Genomic DNA, 15,543 nt, shown 5'->3' on the forward strand with positions numbered 1-15,543 from the left:
GCAAATGGATCTAAGATTCTTGTGCCTTCTCTTGAGCTGCCTCAGTTTTCAATTGGCTTGTCTTGTCCAATTTCTTTTTTTTTTTTTTTTTGGTTCTTTTTTTTTTCGGAGCTGGGGACCGAACACAGGGCCTTGTGCTTCCTAGGCAAGCGCTCTACCACTGAGATAAATCCCCAACCCCTTCTTGTCCAATTTCAATATGAATATTTCTGCTTTATCATATTATATCTTATTATGTCATTTCTTAGTTTTTGTTTGTTTTGTTATCTCTTAGAAACCTGTTGTTTTCTAATAGAAACAGAAAGGGAGTGGATGCGGAAGGGGAGAGGAAGGGGAGAGGAACTGGGAGGAGTAGATGAAGGAAAAACTAAATTCAGTTTCTATTGTATGATAAAAGAATTTTTTTTTATAAAATCAGGGATAAAGTAAAAAAGAGTAAACAAATGAGTAGCTATGTAGTTATTTTATGATAAATAATATTGAAAATACTTTGATTTACTAATTGAACCCTATATTTCTCCATGATAAGGTGCCTGATCTTATCTGTTGTACATTGTTTAAGAATACTGCTTTTTTGGCATGAAATAATCAAACTGAGGGTTGAAATCAATCAATTAGAATCAAAGAACAATACAAAGAAAGAATCAACAAAACCAAGATCTGGTTCTTTGAGAAATTTAAGAAGATAGACAAAGCCTTAGCCAAACTAATTAAATGTCAGAAAGACAGTGTCTAACTTAACAAAATCAGAAATTAAAACATACATAATAACAAACAAAAATTCAAAGAGCCATTAAGTCTTAAAAGCCTGTAATCCCCAAAATTGTAAAATCTTAATGAAATGGATGATTTTTCATGATGGATACCACTTACCACAAACTTAAGATCAGATAAACTAAACAGTCTTTAATCCTCAAATAAATAGAAGCAGTCATTAAAAATCTCCCATCCCAAAAAAGCCCTGGAAGAGAATGATTTAGGTGCAAATTCTACCAGACCTTTAAATAAGAGCTAATATCAATACTCCTCAAACTTAGAAGGAACACTGCCAAACACATTCTATGAGGCCTCAGTCATCCTGATACCTAAAACACACAAATACTCAACAAAGAAAGAGAAGTTCAGACCTATTTCCATTATAAATATTGATGTAAAATTACTCAATAAAATAGCAACAAACTGAATCTAAGAACAGATCAAAAATATCATTCACCATGATCATGTAGACATCATCCCAAGGTTGCAGGGATGGTTCAATATAAGAAAATCCATCAATATAATCTGCCATGTAAACAAACTGAAAAAATCCTATGATCATCTTATTAGATACTGAAAACACATTTGACAACATTCAATATCCCTTTCATATTAAAAGACTTGGAGGGATCAGGGATGCAAGGTACATATCTAAACACATTAAGAGCAATATATAACAAACCAATAGTCAACATCAAATTAGATGGAGAGAACCTTAAGATAATTCTACTAAACTCTGGGATAAGACAAAGCTATCTACTCTCTATCTATTCAATATAGTACTGAAAGTTCTAGCTAGAGCCATAATACAATTAACAGAGATCAAGGAGATATAAATTAGAAAACAAGAAGTCACACTGTCTCCACAGACGATAAAATAGTATATATGAACAATCTCCAAAATTCTACCAGAAAACTCCTACAGCTGATAAACACCTGCAGTAAATTGACTGGATACAAAATCAACTAGAAAAAAATTAGTAACCATCCATCATTTTTATAAATAATAAACATGCTGAGAAAGAAACTCGAGAAACAATCCCCTTCTTAATAGCCACAAATAATAGAAAATAATGTAGTATAACAAGTGAAAGACATATATGAAAAGAACTTCAAATCACTGAAGAAAGAAATCAAAGAAGATATCAGAAAATGTAAAGATTTCCCATGTTCATGGACAGTAGGGTTAACATAGTGAAAATGGCTTCTTGCTAAAAGCAATCTACAGATTTAATGTAATTCCCATCAAAATTCCAACACAACTTTCACAGACCTTTAAAGAGCAATTCTCAACTTCATGTGGAAAACAACAAACCCAGGATAGCTAAAATAATCCTGAACAACAAAAGAAACTCTGATGTTATAACTATCCCTTACTTCAATCTGTACCACAGAGTGTCCCCGCCAGCGGGGACCCAGTTATTCAGGGTCCCGAAGAGGCTTTCTACCTGTGGGCCAAAATGGGGGTGAAGAGAAGAAGGAGACCAAGCAAAAGTTCTGTTGTCAAGGCCTCGTTTATTGGGATGAACATTACAGCTTTTAAGGCTTTCAGGTAGGGGGAGTGACCTTTGTGAAACATGAAGGAGGGGGAGATGAGGGTATAGGCAGTGATAGCTGGAGGCAAAGAGGTCAGGCGATGAGGTCAGGTGGTGGAGACACCGGGTGTAGACTGAGGAGATAACTGGTATCTGTTCGAGCTGAGGCATCCCTTCAATGTTATCTTCCTGTGCTGTAAATTCATGGGAGAGGCTTTGTCCAACAATCTTAAGACTTATGGCAGTCATCTTAGGGGTGAGTCTCTGTGGCCAAACAGCCCAGAGTCACCTAGTCACTTTGAACCATGCAGTTCAAAAAGTGGCTAGGCCCAAATCCAATATGGCTCCATGCAACAGAGAAATAGTAATAAAAACTGCATGATATTGATATAGGAGCACATCAATTGGAATGATATCAAAGACCCAGAAATAAACTCACACACCTAGGGACACTTGACTTTTGACAAAGAAGCAAAAACTATCCAGTGGAAAAAGAATGCATTTTCAACAAATAGTGCTGGTCTAACTGGATGTCTATATGTTGAGGAATGCAAATATATCCATATTTATCACCCTGTATAAAACTCCAAGTTATATGGATCAAAGACCTCAACATAAACATTTCCCCAATATACCACAGTGATCCTTGTTCAACTATGCTTATATGAAGTTTATTTCTAATAGTCAGAAACTGGAAACAACCAGGGTGTAACCCAGCTGAAAAATCAGTAAAGAAAATGTGGTACATATGTATGATGGAATACCATTAAGCTATTAATAAAGCTATTAATAAAGTCACAATGAATTTTGCAGGCAAATGGGTGGAACTTAAGAAATGTCATCCTGAGTGAGTTAGCCCAGAGTCAGAATGGCACTTATGATAGTTACTTACTTATAAGTGGACATTTTCCATAAAGTGCAGAACATCTATGCTACAATCCACAGACCTAAAGAAACTGGGTAATAAATTGGGCCCAAGGGAAAATGTGCAAATCTCACTCAAGCTGAAACTAAATTGTCACTGGAGGTAGATAAAGAGAACTGGGTAGAAGAGCAGTTAAGAACAGCAAGCAGGATGCATGTCAGGTATAGGGAGGGGGAACAAGAGAGGGATGAGAGTGAGAGGAGAGAACTGATAGTAAAATTGGAAATTGCCAGCAGGGGCATCTCTGGAGATGAGCTGGAAGCTCTGGGAGTTGCCTACCTTAAATTCCTACCAGAGGGAGGTACAGAAGTTGAAGTGGCCACCTCCTGTAGCCAAGCAGTGCTTCCAAGGGAAGGAATGTACATCAATCCACCCACAAAACTTTCAACCCAAAGTAGGATCCAGCTCAAGGGGAGACCCCAAGACCTGACACCATTACTGAGGCTATGGGACGCTCACAAAATGGGACCTGTCATGACAGCCCTCCAAAAGACCCAACAAGCAGCTGAAGGTATCAGATGAAGACAACCAATGAACAGAAGCTGCTGACCCCTCTGTTGAATTAGGGAAAATCTGGAGGAAGCTGAGGAGGAAGGAAACCCTGTGAGGAGAACCATCAATCTCAATTAACCTGGACCACTGAGATCTCTCAGATACTAGATCACCAACCAGGCAGCATACATCAGATTATATGAGGCCACCAATACATATACAGCAGTGGACTTCCAGGTCTGGGTTCAGTCAGAGAAGATGCATCTAACCCTCAAGGGACTGGAGGCCCAGGAAGTTTAGAGGTCTGGTGAGGTGGGTGGAGTGGGGACATCTTCGTGTAGCCCTGGGTGTTGCAGGGATGTGAAACAGTCAGAGGGTGGACCTAGAGGGGGATAAAGTCTGGGGTGTAAAATAAATGTTTTTTTTTTTTTACAATTTTCACCTCAAAATATTTTCTTGCCTACAAAATTTGCAGATATAAGGATGGAACAGAGTCTGAAGAAGTCACCCAGTGACTGCTCATGAGTGCCAACTCATGGGAGAGAGCCAACCCTTGACACTATTAATAATATATGTTATTCTTGCACAAAGAAACCTAGCATAACTGTTTCCTGAGAGGCTTCTTCCAACAGCTGATGGACGTAGACAGAGATACCCAAACTAACTATCAAGAGGAGGTGGGGAATTCATGAGGAAGAGTTGGGGAGATAAGTGAGCAAGTCAAAGGGCTCAAGGATACCACAAGAAGACCCACAGTGTCAACTAACTTGGGACCATGGAGGGGGGATATTTACAGAGCCTAGGCCACCAACCAGGAGTTGGAGCAGGCCCTAGAACTTACACATTTGTACCAAATATGAGGCTTGGTCTTCATGTGGACCTCCTAACAAATGGAGGAGGGGCTGTCTTGGTTTCTGTTCCCTGCCACAGTATTACCTTCTCCCCTACTTGGACTACCTGGTTGGCCTCAGTACGAGAGGATATGGCTAGACCTACTGGGATTGCATGTTCCAAGGGGACCCAAGGAGGGTTTTGGTTTTCTGAGGAGAAGGGGAAGGAATGATGGTGGCTGTGATTAGGGTGGAAAGAGAATGAAAAGTTAAATTTTTTAAAAAATGGGGTACAGAGCAAAACAGAATTCTCAGTACAGGAACCTCGAATTTCTGAAAAAACATTCAAAGAAATGTTCAACATCCTTAATACTCAGAAAAATGCAAATCAAGATTGGCCCCTGAGATTTCATCTTACAACCATGAAAATGGCTTAAGACCAAAACCTTACGCAACAATACATTTGCTGGCAAGGATGTGGGGAAACACTGCTCCATTTCCAATGGAGATCAAACTTTGTACCACCCTCTGGAAATCAATCTGGTGATTTCTCAGAAAATGGAAAATAATTTTTCCTGAAGACCCAGCTATAGCGGTCCTGGAAATATACCAAAAGATACTCCAGCATACCACAATGGCACATTCTCCACTATGTTCATAGTAGATTTATTGGTAATAGCCAGAGAGTGGAAATAACCCAGATGTCCCTCAACTGAACAAATGGATCCAGAAAATGTGTTTTATTTACACAATGGAATACTACTCAGTTATTAAAAACAAGAATATTATGAATTTTGCAGGCAAATATATGGGACTAGAAAACATCATCCTGAGTGATGTAATCCAGACCCAAAAGGACTAATTGTATGTACTGACTTATAAGTGCATATTATCCATAAAAAACAGGATACCCAGGCAACACTACACAGAACCAAAGAAGCTAAACAAGAAATATGTTCCAAGAGAGGATGCTTGAATCTCGCTCACAAGGGTGAATAAAACAGTCATAGGAGGCAGATGGAGGGAAGCCACTAGTAAAGGAAGGGATAGCAAGGGACATGGGGGCGGGGGAGGCAATTCAGGTCAGGTGTAGGGAGAAACATTAGAGAGAGCTGGGGGCAGGAGAATCAATATAAATCTGAAGCTGGTAGGGGCAATTGGTGACATCTCAAAGAAGTGGCAGAGACCTCGGATGGGTCAGCCTCCTAAGAATCTTTGAAGATGGCCTTAGCTGAGACTCATAGCAGTGGGAATATGAAACCTGAAGAGTCCCCTTCTCTAGCCAGGGAGGAACTCTAGTAGAAGGATAAGGTCAACAACCTAACCTCAAAACTTTAGACCCCAAATTTTGATGTTTCTACAAGAAATGCAGCTCTAAAAATGGAGCAGAGATCAACAAATAACTGGCCCAATTTGAGACCCATCCCATAGGCAAGCACCAACCCTGATGTTGCAGTAAATATAAAAGCTGAGTGACCAGTTCCTGTACATACTGCTCCGTGCTTTTTTCCTGGGCTCCCTCTTACCTGGGCAGTAGCTCTCTCACTAGCTCTGGCTCCGTTGGGCCATAAGAACTAGCGTTAATTTATCTCAGAGGCTCCAAACTGCCCCCAAATACTTTCTGAACCAGTCATTCAATGGCATGTTCAGGCATGGCACCTTGCCACTTTAGTCTCTAGAGTTAGTTCTGGCACCCATGGGGCCAAATGGAACTAACCATAATTTATCTCTAATTAGTATCTCTCCTGGTGGCTCTCTGCTAGCAGCCAACTCTCTGCTTCCAGCTCCCCTGTAAAACCAGGACTCTAGAAGTCCAGCATGGATTTGCCTATCACAGCTCCCTGTCACTGACTCTGCTCACATTCCCAATAACCCAGTAAAATCATGACTCAATAAACTGTAATTTATCAATCAGATTTATATATTAAATTCCCAGTCCACAATACACCCTCACAATTAACTCACAATCAATTTAAAAGGATACATACTGCCTACCCAGATAAATTTGCCTACAGAAATCCATCCCAACTATCTTGGCAATTCATGACCACCCAGATCTGGGTAATCCTTCTCTGTCTACATCTTGATTCTCCTAGCTCCTTCTCTCCTGCTTCTCCATTTTCTTCCAAAAACTCTGTTCCCACCTCCCTTCTTTCTCATACAATGACAGGCCTCATTTTATCTTCTCTGCCTTCACCTGCATAAAGACATCAACCTACACTCTGACACTATTAATGGTCCTCTGTGATGCTTGAAGAAAGAAGTTTGAGAGCCTCCATCTAGTGGCTGACAGGAACAGATACAGAGACCCACAGCCAAACATCGCATGGAGCCTAGGAGTCATATGGATGAGTTGGGGAAGGATTGTGGGCCCAGAATGGGATAGGAACTCCACAGGAAGACTAGCAGAGTCAAATAACCTAGATCCTGGGAAACTCTGAGAGAGTAAATCACCAACCAATGAACATACAGGGGCTAGACATAGTTCTTCCTGCACATATGTAGCAGATGTGCAGCTTGACTTTCATTTGGGTTCTGAACAACTGGAACAAGGTATCCCAAAAGGTGTTGTCTGTATGTAGCATATGTTCTTCTAGCTGGCCTGCCTTGTCTGGCCTCACTGGGAGAAGGTGTGCCTAGCCTTGAAGAGAATTGCTGTGCCTGGATGGGAGTATATCCAGGGGGCCCACCACCTTCTCAGATGAGAAGGGGAAGTAGGCATGGGGAGGGACTGTGTGAAGGTGGACAAGGAAAAGAATGTAGCAATAGGAATGTAAAATGAATAAATAAGTTAATTAATGAGAAAAAAGAAAAGTGAAAAAATACTGCCTTTTCCTTTGCGTTCATTTCAAGGTTTATTAATATATGAATATATTTTATGTTTCATTCTAGATGGTTGCTTAATTTTTTTTTATAGTCACATTGCATCATACAGCAGACAATCAACAGAAAATGAGCTCAGTGGCATCTTTGAGGGTTTGTTTTTTGTTTGTTTTTTGTTTTTATATACTTTACAGGTCCTTTACATTATATTTATGTTCTGGTTTTGTGTTTGTATGGAATTTTTGTATGTATGAACATGTATGTCTCTGTGTCTGTATGTGTTTCTTGTGGATTTTCTTCGGCCCTTTATTTTTCTGATTGTTATTAGTGTTGTGTTTTATCTTATCATATTTTATTATTGTTCCTTAGATACCTGTTTATTTTCTAAAGAGAGAAGAAAGAAGGTAGGATTCTGAATAGAAGGGGAGATAGAAAGATGTTTTTTATCACTACATTGCACTTACTATAATGCATTGTTTTGTCAAAAATATTCTCAAATGAGCATTTTAAGAAGGGGAGGGGGAGGGATTAGGGGGATGATTGCCCGGAAACCGGGAAAAGGAATAACACTCGAAATGTAAATAAGAAATACTCAAGGTAATAAAACAAGATATTATTTGGAAAAGAAGTTGTAAATACTTTCAATTCAACAGCTTCATTTTTTGTTTTCCATTAAAATGTGTGGTAAATACATAGCCGTATGTAGAGTAGTATTTATCATATAATAAATCCTGCTGTATACATCAGACCTTCAGTGGGACTTTGGCACACAAAGCAAATCAGAATCTGATATTGAGAATTTTTCCAGTTTTTCCTCAAAAGCAAGATTTCAAATTATATTCATTTTGTGAATAATACCCAACTAGTAGCTACAAAGTGGTCCATTCATTGCAGTTAACTGTTAATTTGTTCATATCAATCAAAGGGCATGCTAGGCTGTTAGCCATCTTTTTGAAAATTCAATTGCCATGCATGTTATATAGACTATCAAGAATTATACTTAGAAATTTACCTTTTCCATACATTTTATACCACTCAGCATCATCTACCTGTGTTTTTTCTTTCTTCTCTTCTATTTTTTGTTTCTTTTCTTTGTTTCTTTGTTTTCAATTTATGGCCCTATCATACTTATGCCATAAGTGTTCTGGGAGACAACAATAAAATAAAATATATATGTTTATTTTGACTTTCAGGAAAAATGAGAGGACTTGCAGTGTTTGTGATATTTTTTTCAAGAAAATGAAGCTGAGCCACAAATCTAGTGGTCATTTAAAAATTCATATTCCAGAATAACCACCTGCCTTTGTTCCCTTATGTATGCTGACACTCCAGAATGATCAAGCAGAGGCAAAGTACTGGCAATTATCAGATGAAATAATTTTCTACATGCTCCATATATCAGTTTGTAAATTTAAAATAGCTATTTAAAATACCTATTGGGATAGAATATTAAAAGTTTTTGAATACCCAGAATAAAGAGAAACTTTGTGGTTGGAATGTTTTAGAATGGTACGAAGGTAATTCTCATTTAAACCAGATAAAGCAATAGCCCAGTTAATTATCTTACTAAATAAAAGATAGCCTAGAAGTGCACTAGAGTCTGTAACAGTATGGTAAGAATACAATGTGATGAAGAAGCTCATTTCTATATGCCTCTTCCTTCTACCTCTCTATCCTTCTAAGTCTGCTTGCTTGCTTTAATTATCACAAGCTGCCTAATGGTGACAATGAAGCCTACAGGTTTGGTAAATCACTTCCAGATGGAAGAAGCCCAGAAGATAAAGCAGCCTGAAATTACATTTTGAAAACAGTTAAAAGAAAATAATTTCTCCTATTAAATTCTTTATTTTCTGGCATCATAAAAAGAGACATTAAAATAAACAATTTTCCAATATTTGATGTCTTAAACTTTGCCTCCTAGGTATAATTCTCTTGAATTTAAGAATATGTTCAACAAAATTAAATGATACAACAAAAATACAGATGACTACTTGTACCCCACTATTTCCCCTCAAGTTATCTGATATGATTGGGAAATGTGACAATTTGGGGATATATAATTTGAAAGGGGAAGTCTAAAAATTAGAGAAGAAGGAAGGCAGAAGGCAAAAACAAAATGTGTATAAAAGAAAGATTAGATACATAACATATATATGCAAATTAAATTATCTCATCTTGTCTGGCAATGTACCCTCCAAGAGCCAAAGACCACTAAAACAGACCCCAAGACCAGATATTATTAAGTCTTCTTTTGAACTATTGATAGGGTTGTCAAACAGATTATGAAACCAAGAGTCTATTTCTATTTCCCTTGGTTACAAAGTTAGCCGTGTTTGCTGAAGACAGCATACACTTCAGAATCAGAGCTCAAAAGCCCCCAAGCAATAATGAACTGACCTGAATGCCTCATCTTTGAAGACTAACCTATACAGCTTCCAAGCCATATAAGCTTCCAAAGGAAGGAAGCCAGCAACAGTCATACTCAGTTATGGTGCCTATGAACCACAATTACCATCAGAATTGTATGATGGTTTTAAGGTGCAATGGTGGGAAGCATACATTGGTAATAACTCAACTACTCTCTAATTGGATTTTAGGCTATCTCAACAAAAAGGGAATCACACCTCATTTGGAAGCCTATCGAATTACGCAGGGCTGGAAAAGTCAGAAATCCTGAAAGAGGGCCTAAACCCACTGTTTTGCTAGATCGGTACCATCCCTACTGTCTAAATATTATTCTTTACACCCACAAATAAGTATTGTCCTCTTCTCATATCAAGGAAACCTCTCTTCAACAAATAGAGACCACTAGAGAAAAGCATAACCAATCAAAATGTATGGCTGTTAGCCTAGTACAAAAGGATACATCTACAAAACAACTCTACATTTAAGGCTTAGGAAACATTGTGAGATGCAAGGACTGGGGGAAAGATTGTAAGATTGAAAAACCTAGAGGAGTAGAGTTTGGTGTAAGACTGTGTCTCTTACTACTTTCAGAAGCAAAACCCATAAATTCTCACCGTGACTGCCAAAATATGAATTGAACAAGAAAAATAGCAATAGACATGACAAAGTGGATAGGTGAAAGACCGGAGGGCCACAGCCCTACACAGGCTACAGTCAATTAAGGAGTGCTAAAAGTGGGATAGTCTTCCCCAGAGAAGAGCAAACCAACTGCTTATGCAATACCAAGTGGTCATCCCTGAAAACCTATAAATGCAAGTAACATTATATAGACTGAGCAGGTTATATTTGGAAATGTATATGAATATGTATACATATATTATACATAATGTATCCATATATGCATGCAACAACATTTAATGAGAAAAGGTCATGAATTTTAAAGAGAGAAGGAAGGGGTATATGGTAGCATTTGGAGGGAGAGAAGAAAAGAAGAAATTATATAACTGTATTATAACATAAAACATAAAAAACATTTTCATAGTATGAGTGAAATTAGATAAAACAAAACAACATCAACAACAATAATAACAAAAACAAAATGGAAACGTCAGGGATTTTTACACTGGGAAAACATTAAAGTCCACATTGGTGTCTATGCAGGTATATAGCTATTTTGGAAGAAAACCAAACTTGAAATCATGAATATATGGGACTTTAATTTTTTTCCTGAATTTTCAAATAAACTACTTGCCTTCTTTGCATGGAGTCAGAAAGAAAGAACAAATATAGAACAGAAAAGAGATATCTGAGGACCTAGCCTACTCTGTCTGAATTTTGCAACAAATGGATTGAACTTGAAATTATCATCTTGAGTAAGGTAATCCAGCCCCCAAAAGACATGCATGGCATGTACTCACTTATAAGTGGATATTAGTCATAAAATACAGGTACCATATTATGTTGCACAGATCCAAAGAAACTAAACAAGAAGGAAGGCCCAAGTGAGGAAGCTTAAATCTCACTTAGAAGGGGGAAAATAGTCGTAAGAGGCAAATGGAGGGAGGAAACTGGGAAAGAGGGCAAGGGGGAGGGGAATGGAGAGTTCAGGATCAGGTATGGGGAAGGATAGGAGAGATGGCTAGATGGCCACAGAAATGAATGGAAATCTTTAATTGGTCAGGGTGAGGAGACTGGGGCATCTCCAGGAGGAAGCATAGCCTGGGACAAGGGGCGTGTCCAAGAATCAATTGGGGGTGACCAGAGTTTTGACTCACTTCATTAGTGATATGGAACCTGAAGAGGCCACTGATGTTTCTAGACAGGAATACCAGTAGTGCAACAGAGACATCAACCTACCCACAAAACTTTCAACCCAAATTTTATGCTGTCTACAAGAAGTACAGGCACAGGAAATGGAGCAGAGACTGAGGGAATTCCAATAACCAGCCCAACTTGAGACCCATCCCATATGCATTCAAAAATCCCTAACACTATCGATGATAACCTGTTATGCTTGCAGACAAGAACATGTTTTCCACTGATAGGCTCCACTTAGCAGCTGACTCAGACAGATACAGACTCCCACAGCCAAACAGTGGATTGAATTTCGGGCTTCTTATGGAAGAATAGGAGAAACGATTGAGGGCCCTGAAGGGGATAGAAACTCCACAGGAAGATCAACGATCAACAGAGTAAACTAACCTGGACACTTGGGGGCTCTCAGAGACTGAACACCAAAGCAAATAGTTTAAATGGGATGGACCTAGACCTTCCTATTCATATGTAGTAGATGGGCAACTTGAGTTTCATGTGTGTCCTAAACAACTGGACCAGGGCCTATCCCAAAAGCTGTTGCCTCTATGTGGAATATATTCTATTAGCTGGGCTCCCTTATCTTGCCTCAATGGGAGAGGAAGGGCCTAGCCTTGTATACACTTGAAGGGCCTGGGTGGAGGGATACCCAGGGAGTCTCCCACTTGCCCATAGAAGAAGAGGAGATATTGTGGGTAGGGATGGCTGTAGGGAGGTAGTGCATGGAATATAAAGTGAATAAATAAAAAAATAAGTTAAATTAAATTAAAAAATATAAAAGTAGACACAAAATATAAAAAGGAAAACCTCACTTCTCAATGGACATTCTACAACAAGTATCTTTCAGAGTCTGAGAGATCACAATTGCAATCCTAGATTTCTATATCTAGCAAATTTTTCAACCACCATAGATTAGATAGAGAAAACAAGATATTTGATTATAAAGTCAAATCCAAAGTAAACCCAATTTAAGAAGGTTAACTAGACACATGAAAAACTATACTCAGGAAACATTAATCTCACACCAGCCCCCCAACAAAGGAACACACACACACACACACACACACACACACACACACACACAAAACAGGAAATAACAATCACTGGTTATTGACATCTCTCAATATTGATGGACTAATTTTCTAATGGAGTACTATTCAGCTATCAAAAACAATGACCTCATGAAATTCATAGACCCAAAATCTCAAATTACCCAAGATATAATCCACAGACCACATAAAGCTCAAGAAGAAGGATGACTAATGTGTGGATGCTTTAGTCCTTCTTAAAAGGGGGAACAAAATTTTTCATAGGAGGGCATATGGAGGCAAAGTTTGGAGCAGGAATGAAGGAATAGGCATTGAGAGCCTGCCCCACCTGGCAATACAGCCCATTTATGTACAGCCATCAAAACTAGATAAGATTGAGGAAGCAAAGAAATGCATGCTGACAGGAGCCTGATATAGCAGTCTCCCGAAAGGCTCAGCCAGAGCATGACAAATATAGAGGCAAAGGCTAGCAGCAAACCATTGAACTGAGAAAGGGGTCCCCATGGGAGAAATTAGAGAAAGGATTGAAGGAGCTGAAGTTGCTTGTAACCCCATAAGAACAACAATACCAACCAACCAAAGCTCCCAGGGACTAAACCACTACCCAAAGAGTACACATGGACAGACCCATGGCTCCAGCTGCATATGTAGCAGAGGATAGCCTGTTGGGCACCAATGGAAGGAGTAGCCCTTGATCCTGCCTAGGCTGGAACCCCCAGTGCTGGGTAATATCAGGGGGAGAAGGGTAGGTGGGTGGTTTGGGAGGGGGAACACCCTCATAGAAGAAGGGAAAGGGAATAGGATAGGGGGCTTATGGCCGGGAATCTGAGACAGGGAATAAAATTTGAAATGTAAATAAAAATGTCCAATTAAAAAAATTAAATTAAATTTAAAAAAAGACATAGACTAACAGAATGAATGTGGAAACAGAATCCACCCTTCTTTTCTCAGACACTCATAGTTGGAGTGTTGAATACCCTACTGTCATCAATGGCCTGATTGTTCAGACAAAAACTTAATAGCAAAAGACTGGAGCTAACAATCATAAATCAAATGGACACAATGTATATCAACAAAACCCAAACACTAAAGAATATTCCTCCTTCTTGAAACACTCCTCCAATCACTGGTGGGATTGCACGCTGGTTCAACCACTGTGGAAATCAGTCTGGCAGTTCCTCAGATAATTGGACAAAGTATTAACTGAGGACCCAGCTATACCATTCCTGTGCATACACCCAAAACATGCTCCAACATATAACAAGGACACATCCTCTACTATGTTTATAGCAGGCTTATTTATAATAGCCAGAAGCTGGAAAGAATCCAGATGTCATACAACAGAGGAATGGAAAATGTGATACTTTACACAATGGAGTACTACTCAGCTATTAAAAACAATGACTTCATGAAATTCATAGGCAAATGGATGGAACTAGAAAATATCATCCTGAGTGAGGTAACCCAATCACAGAAAAACACACATGGTATGCATTCATTGAAAAGTCCAAATTATCCAAGGTACAACCCACAGACCACATGAAGCTCAAGAAGAAGGATGACCAAAGTACAGATGCTTCAGTCCTTAGAAGGGGAAACAAACATATTGATAGGAGGAGATATGGAGACAAACTTTGGAGCAGAGACTGAAGCAATGGCCATCCAGAGACTTCCACACCTGGGTATCCATACTGTATATATACAGCCACCAAACGCTGTCACTATTGCAGATGCCAAAAAGTGCGTGCTGACAGGAGCCTGATATAGCTGTCTCCTGTTGGGCCTTGCCAGCGCCTGACAAATACAGAGGTGGATGCTCACAGCCAACCATTGGACTGAGAACAGGGTCCCCAATGTAGGAGAATGCCAGGGTGAGGAGGCAGGAGTGAGTGAGTGGGTTGGTGAGGGAGCACCCTCATAGAAGCAGGGAGATGGGGGATGGGATAGGGGATTTTCAGGAAAGTGGATAACATTTGAATTATAAATAAAGAAAAATTAATAAAAAGTTAAAAGAAGAAAGAAAATATGAATGGTAAGAGCAGCATTTAGGATAGGATTTTTTTTAAACACAGCCTTTTGGTGAGTAATGAGCTGTGGGATTCTCAGTTGCTGGAGAATGTAAAATATGTGCCATTATGCATACTCTTCACACACTTTTGAAAACTTCTGTTCTGTTGTGTAACAATCAAATCTTTCTGCACATGCTATGACTTGTTAGGTAATGTATACAATTGTCCTAAGTTTAGAATTACTAAGTTAACATATACAGGAATTATTCAGACACCTGTTATTCTAATTTTACATATATATAATTAGGAAAATGTTTCATAGAACTTTCTATAATGTGTGTAAGGACAAATAAAGTAACACCTTATTCTGAAAAAAAAAAAGAATATTCCTCCTTCTCAACAACTCAGGGAACTTGATTCAAAATTGTTCACATACTGAGTCACAAACCAAATTTCAACAAATACAAGAAATTGAAATAACACCTTGTATCCCTATTAGAGTACATTGAATTAATGCTAGACACCAGAAATAGGTTGCTGAAGACATTAGAAGATGGAGAGATCTCCAGTACTTATGGTTCAGTAGTACTAATATAGTAAAAAAAAATCACCATTGTACCAAAGGCAATCTATAGATTTAATGAAATTCCCACCAAAATTCCAACATGATTTTTGCAGATTCTGAAAGAACAATACTCAACTTCATATGGAAAAAAAGAAAATTGCTAAAAAAAAACTCTATACTTCTATAGGTAACAACATCCCTGATCTCAAGAACTACTACAGACCCATAGTAATAAAATCACAAGGTGTTGGAAAAACCAAAAAACAGACCGGTTGATCAATAAAATTTAGTAAAGGACATAAATCTAAACACATATGGACAGTTGATTTTTTATAAAGAAT

Source organism: Rattus norvegicus, chromosome X, assembly GCF_036323735.1.
Source record: "Rattus norvegicus strain BN/NHsdMcwi chromosome X, GRCr8, whole genome shotgun sequence".
Classification (NCBI taxonomy): domain Eukaryota; kingdom Metazoa; phylum Chordata; class Mammalia; order Rodentia; family Muridae; genus Rattus; species Rattus norvegicus.